We start from the raw sequence: 6,225 nt of genomic DNA, 5'->3' as shown, positions 1-6,225 counted from the left end.
AGGTGGTGCCCTAGGAATGCCATCTGGACCCAGTGGAAGAGGAAGGACAGGAAGCACCTGGCACCCTCTGTTCATACCACCATCACCCCGTTCCACAATGTGGCTAACCGGAAGATGCTTCCTCTCGATGAAAATCCTAAACACTAACAACAACAACAACAAAAACAATTAACAAAACAAATAACAAAACAAAGAAAAAAAAGAAAATCCTAATTTTGTTGTTTCTTTCAGCAGAAGTGATATTTTCTACTCTTTACAGTTGAGAAGCTCAGGGTCTTTTAAGGCTAATTTCTCTCTTTAAGATAAGATGGCATTAGAGCACCGAATACCAATGAAGTTCATGCTGACAGCCCTTTTCATTGCAGCGGCATCTCGATGCAAGTCTTTGTATTCACACGGCCATGACAGCCTAAGAAGTAAATCAAAGAGAAAACAGGTATAATTTTAAAAAGGGCTCCAACTTATTTTTTTTTTTTTTGAGATGGAGTCTCGCTCTGTCGCCAGGCTGGAGGCAGTGGCGCGATCTCCACTCACTGCAAGCTCTGACTCCCAGGTTCACGCCATTCTCCTGCCTCAGCCTCCCGGGTAGTTGGGACTACAGGCGCCTGCCACTGTAGTAGAGATGGGGTTTCACCGTGTTAGCCAGGATGGTCTCAATCTCCTGACCTCATGACCCACCCGCCTTGGCCTCCCAAAGTGCTGGAATTACAGGTGTGAGCCACCGCACCCGGCCGGGCTCCAGCATTTTTTAAAAGGCACCGCTGATGAGAAGCCACACATACAGATTCCTTTAGATGGTTCCTTTGCAGCTGCTTTGGCTGAGGTTTACAGGGCCAGGTTCTGAGGATGCTACTCCCTGCCCATTCACTAAGGTGATCTCCTTTAAGGGCTATGAATAGATTGCCAGGGCCAAGAGGAACTTACTTTATTAAGTTGTTTTAAAATTGGGCTCATCGCTTAATGATACAGTTACATAAAAAATAAAATAGGACTCCCAAAGATTTCAAGAGTATTGTGACAAGATCCTAACAACAATATCATCTGTTACCTGTGCACCTGTTCCTTCAACATAATAAACATGCACTTGTGCCAAAAAATCAATTTACTCAGCGATTCAAATTCTACCCAATCTTTATTAGTTACTACGTACTCAAAGCAAATTTTAATGAGACAGGTGTGTGCTGGGCTATTTTGGAGCATCCAAGAAGTCTAACGACTGAAGCAGCATAAGGTGCTACTTTACTTGCACATTGTGGTAGAAAAATGTATTATTCTAAAGTACCACCAAGATACCAGAAAAAGTGCCAATTTTATATGTGTCTATTTCAGTTGTAATTTTCCTGTATACTCACCAAGGGTCATAAGCCATAAATCTTACGTTTTCCCATGAAAGTTACCATTTTCATTAAAAACCCATGTCCTTCCTACAGACAGTACTTGAAACACTGGCACCTTATGCAGTCTAAGTACAAGTCTCTCATCCACTACTGCTTTGTCTAATAAACTCATGGGATTGCACTGTGTTATATACAGGAGACAATGACATAAATTTCCAAACTGTGTAAGTAAAAGACAGTCAGGAGTGGTAAGTGCATTGTGTATACAGATATAATTAGGAATACAATTGCATTTATTCATGTATTGTTGTCTGAATGGATAGAGGTTAAAAACAAAACCCATTAAAATCAGATTAAATGTAATTAAAAATATTCTGAATTATGGTCATAGCAGAAAGAATATCAATAATTTTTTAAGAATATGGATCACTGGCTGGCGCGGTGGCTCATGCCTGTAAGTCCAGCACTTTGGGAGGCCAAGGTGGGCGGATCACCTGAGGTCAGGAGTTCGAGACCAGCCTGACCAACATGGCGAAACCCCATCTCTACTAAAAATAAAAAATTAGCTGGGCATGGTGGCGCATGCCTGTAATCCCAGCTACTTGGGAGGTTGAGGCAGAAGAATTGCTTGAACCCGGGAGGCAGAGGTTGTGGTGGGCCAAGATCATGCCATTGCACTCCAGCCTGGGCAACAAGAGTGAAACTCCATCTCAGAAAAAAAAAAAGTATATGGAGGATCATTGGCTGTGGCTCACACCTATAATCCCAGCACTTTGGGAGGCTGAGGAGGGTGGATCTCCTGAGGTCAGGAGTTCAAGACCAGCCTGACCAACATGGAGAAACCCCATCTCTACTAAAAATACAAAATTAGCAGGGTGTGGTGGCACATGCCTCTAATCCCAGCTACTCAGGAGGCAGAGGAAGGAGAATTGCTTTAACCCAGGAGGCGGGGGTTGCCATGAGCCAAGATCGCACCATTGCACTCCAGCCTGGGCAACAAGAGCTTAACTCTGTCTCAAAAACCAAAAAATTAATTAATTAATAAATTAATAAAGAATATGGATCCTTCTATAAACTGTAACAGATAAGAAATATGATGCCAAAGAAATAAGCTCTTTGGTCTGTTAATTTTAAGCCTTTCATTTTCCTAATCACTACTTAATATGATTTTGTAACAGATATTGGCTTTTGTGGCCGATGGAAAATTCCACTAAGTGACTTCACATCCTTACCTCCAGTTTCTGTGCTTTATCTTTGTGAAGAGAACCAAATAGAAAATACAAGTTATGGTCATTTGCCAAGGCACACAGATCGAAGTAATATTTTGCATAGACACTGGCAGATACATGAATATTAAACTCAAGTAGCTCTAAGAAACACTTCTCCATCTTGCCCCTAGGGGAGGAGAAACACAATAAAACCAATATAGGACAATTCTAGTCAAGTGGGTTATCTTTAAAAATACCATTCTGAGCTACTAGGATGCTCTAAATTCTGTTTTGAAACAAATAAAGGCTGCCGGGTTGGGTTCCTACACTAATGTCCAAACAAGACACAGCTGCTTGGGGTGTCTTCTGCATCCCAGCACCCCAAGTTTGGGATGAGGGAAAGATGGAAGCCTCTTCTGCACTCCTGCTGTGGACTCGGGGCTCATTCTTCAGAGTTCCCTTAGGGCAACTGCACAACTCAATCTCCATTCTCACTCACAAGCCCCGCAATAGCAATCACATGACGGGAATGACGGGTGCCATTTATTAGCTCTGAAGGACCTCCAGGCATTTTTACCAGGACGATAACAGGAAGGGGCTAACTGAAGTAGAGAAGCACCAACAGGAGGACTGGGCGCATCACCACGGCAACAAATGGACCCATGGAGAGCCACCCTATTATCTCAGAGGAGGAAAAATTCTAAGGCTACAAGAAGGATACATCCCAAATAAATACATAAGCAAGCTACATTCCATGGCAAAAAGAATCCCCTTCCCTCTGCTCCAGCCCGCAAGGCTATGTCAAGGGGGCATAATGCAAGTTTCTGCTCACCTCAGTATTATGAAGAGTTGAAACTGCCACTATGACAGGGCAAGGATATTCTTTAAATTTTGAAAGGCAGAAAAATCAAGGAGAGACATTTTGGCTAGACTAAACCCATTTTATAATGTGATTTCTAGTAGGGCCCTGGCCTTATACACGCAGTCTTGCTCCTGAGTTGGGAATGCAACCCTGAAGTGCTCAGCATCTGTCACCCCTGGCCAGAATGGGATTTGGGGGAGCTGAATACAGTGGGAGATGAAAGGGCTGAGAGCTGTCCTCTGCCACATGGTCATCCAGCCGCCCTCACCAAGGCTAAATTAATAGGTACACAGAGTAAATCTGGCTATTTTCAGAGTAGCCTCTGTAATGAGTTAATTGCTTAAAAATGAACAGTACCTGAACAATACATTTGGTTTCTTGGTTTGAAAGTTTTTAATATTTTATTGAAAGTTTTTAATATTTTACCCAGTGGCTAAGTCAACAAATGCTTGATGTTCTCCTGTAAGGGGGACAGTTAGACCACAAGCCAACAGGTGGTGATCTAATTTGCTGAACTTAAAACCCAGCTGAACCTACTTCCAAAATTAATTTTATGCTCACATGTTGACTAGTCTATAGAAATTTATATATATTTGAATTTTATATATATATATATATATATATAACTTGAATTATTGAATTAACTTCTAACCTCCAAGCTGTCCTTGTTGATTCCTAGGCAGAGGCCAAACTAACTTTGGGATGAACTTAGTTTATAGTTTAACTCTGAAACAATGACAGTAGCAGCCCTTTCCCAAAACAAACCTGCTTCCTTCCTGGGGACTGGACTGCCTTTCCAGGACTAACAAATTAGCCACAAGATTAGAAATTATGGTTTAGGAGTCATGCAGCTGAAGTCTGCAAGAGTCTGAACCTCCCCATATTGCTCCTGGGAATAATATCACTATTGTAAAACCTAAGATCAGTGCTTGAGATATTTTGCAGGCCCTGTACTGGGATCAGGTGGCACCACTCCAATCAACAAACTTGGCTCATCTGGTTTTGTGGCCCCCGCCCAGAAGCCAACTCAGTGCAGGAGGACAGCTTCAACCCTCTCTGATTCCATCTCCGATGCGACCAATCAGCACTCCCCACTTTCTGACCCCCTACCCACCAAATTATTCTTTAAAAAACCATCCCAGAGTTTTTGGAGAGGCTAATTTGAGTAATAGTAAAACTGGTCTCCCGTACAGCTGCCTCTGCATAAACTAAACTCTTTCTCTATTGCAATTCCCCTGTCTTAATAAATCAGCTCTGGCTAGGCAGCAGGCAAGGAGAACTCAGGCAGTCACACACCTTGTTTCCTTCCAGGGACCAGTTTTCAAATGGATGACTATGATCAAGTCCACTTTAGTGTTTGCAACGTCCAAAGTACTTCCTTTAGTTTCAAATTCATTTGCAGTCACACTCTTTGCTAAAATGGCTACCAGAAATACCACCACAATCACTTGGTTTATACTGTTAGCAAATAGATTTTTGTTTTTGTTTTTGAGACAGGGTCTGGCTCCATCACCCAGGGCTGGTGTGCAGTGATGTGATCACAGTTCACTACAGCCTCAACTTCCCAGGCTCGGGCAATTCTCCCACCTCAGACTCCCAGGTAGCTGGGATTACTACAGTTGCCTGCCACCATGCCCAGATAATTTTTTAAAAAAAATTTGTACAGACGGGGTTCACTGTGTTACTCAGCAGGTCTTCAACTCCTGAGCTCAAGGGATCCACTCACCTCAGCCTCCTGAAGTGCTGGGATAACAGGCATGAGCCACTGAGCTCAGCCACAAAGGGGTCATTTTTAAATGTAGATATACACTGAGGTATATCTACAATAGACACTGTATCTTCAATTGCAGACATACACTGAGATGATTCAGAATGATAGTATTATCTGGAGTCATGGACAATGGTCACAAAACTAACTTGTGCCACTGCCTGGAATGATCTTGATGGGCTGCTGCTGCTCAATGTGAACAAGAGCTGCTCCCTTGTCTTGCACAGATGCAGTCTGCACAGCTGTCCTCACTGTCCAGCAGGCACCCAGGAAGGCTCTGCTGGAAACACCTCCCTGCTCACCCTGCCTGTCAGCTCCAGGGCCCATCCCTTCACAGCAGTCATGAGGCCGGATTGGAAGGGAGTCCTGGTGAAGCTGGGTGGTGTTGGTGCATCTGGGAGGAACTCATGCCTCTGCAAGGCTCCTTGCACTGTCATGGGCAACTCTAGACCCCAGAGTGCTGCCGCGGATGTCTGAGTACCCATGGAGCCTTGTGAGTGTGGTGGGCATGGGGAGATGCCCCAGAAATGCTTTTCACACCACAGGTGAATGTTGGGGGTTCTAACTCATCAGGCTGATTTCCAAACACACGCAACACTCCCAGTGGGGAGGGGCCAGGGCACAGGAATCTGTGGCTATCTAACTTCATATCTCAAGGTTCCTATAAAAAAAGGTCTTCAGATAAAAGGGGGAGGAAAGGACCAGCAAAAGCAACTACACAATGAGGGACTTAGGTTGAAGCTAAAACTTCTCCATAGTCCAGAGTCCTTAAGACCTTAACAGTGGCCAATTATTTCAAAGGCCAGATGTTTGCCCTTTAAAAAGGGACTGAAACTGGCAGATAGCTTCTAAAAACCTATAAAGATATTTACTGTACTGTGTCATTCTCATAGTACACTTGTAAGAGGTTTGCCAAAAAACAATCAGAAAAATACTTTTCAGTTTATCCAGGAGGTTATTACAACAATAACACATCAAGACCTACCCACGAATGCCGGAAAATATAAACTGTTACACTAAAGCTGGATAGACAGAAGTCTGTTGTCTTAT

The 6,225-nt window shown here is 43.4% G+C and overlaps 1 long non-coding RNA gene across 1 annotated transcript; it reads right to left on the bottom strand.

Moving 5' to 3' along the window:
• Positions 1-213: 213 nt before the first annotated feature.
• LOC131384325 (uncharacterized) lies at positions 214-2,602 on the bottom strand. The gene is made up of 2 exons (XR_009215053.1): positions 2,570-2,602; positions 214-409 (listed from the first exon to the last, which is right to left on the bottom strand). It is a non-coding gene; the product is annotated as an uncharacterized LOC131384325 (long non-coding RNA).
• Between the last annotated feature and the right edge of the window lie 3,623 nt (positions 2,603-6,225).

This window comes from Hylobates moloch, unplaced genomic scaffold, assembly GCF_009828535.3.
Source record: "Hylobates moloch isolate HMO894 unplaced genomic scaffold, HMol_V3 SCAFFOLD_1, whole genome shotgun sequence".
Lineage (NCBI taxonomy): Eukaryota > Metazoa > Chordata > Mammalia > Primates > Hylobatidae > Hylobates > Hylobates moloch.
This window is presented reverse-complemented; position numbering and strand designations above follow the sequence as displayed.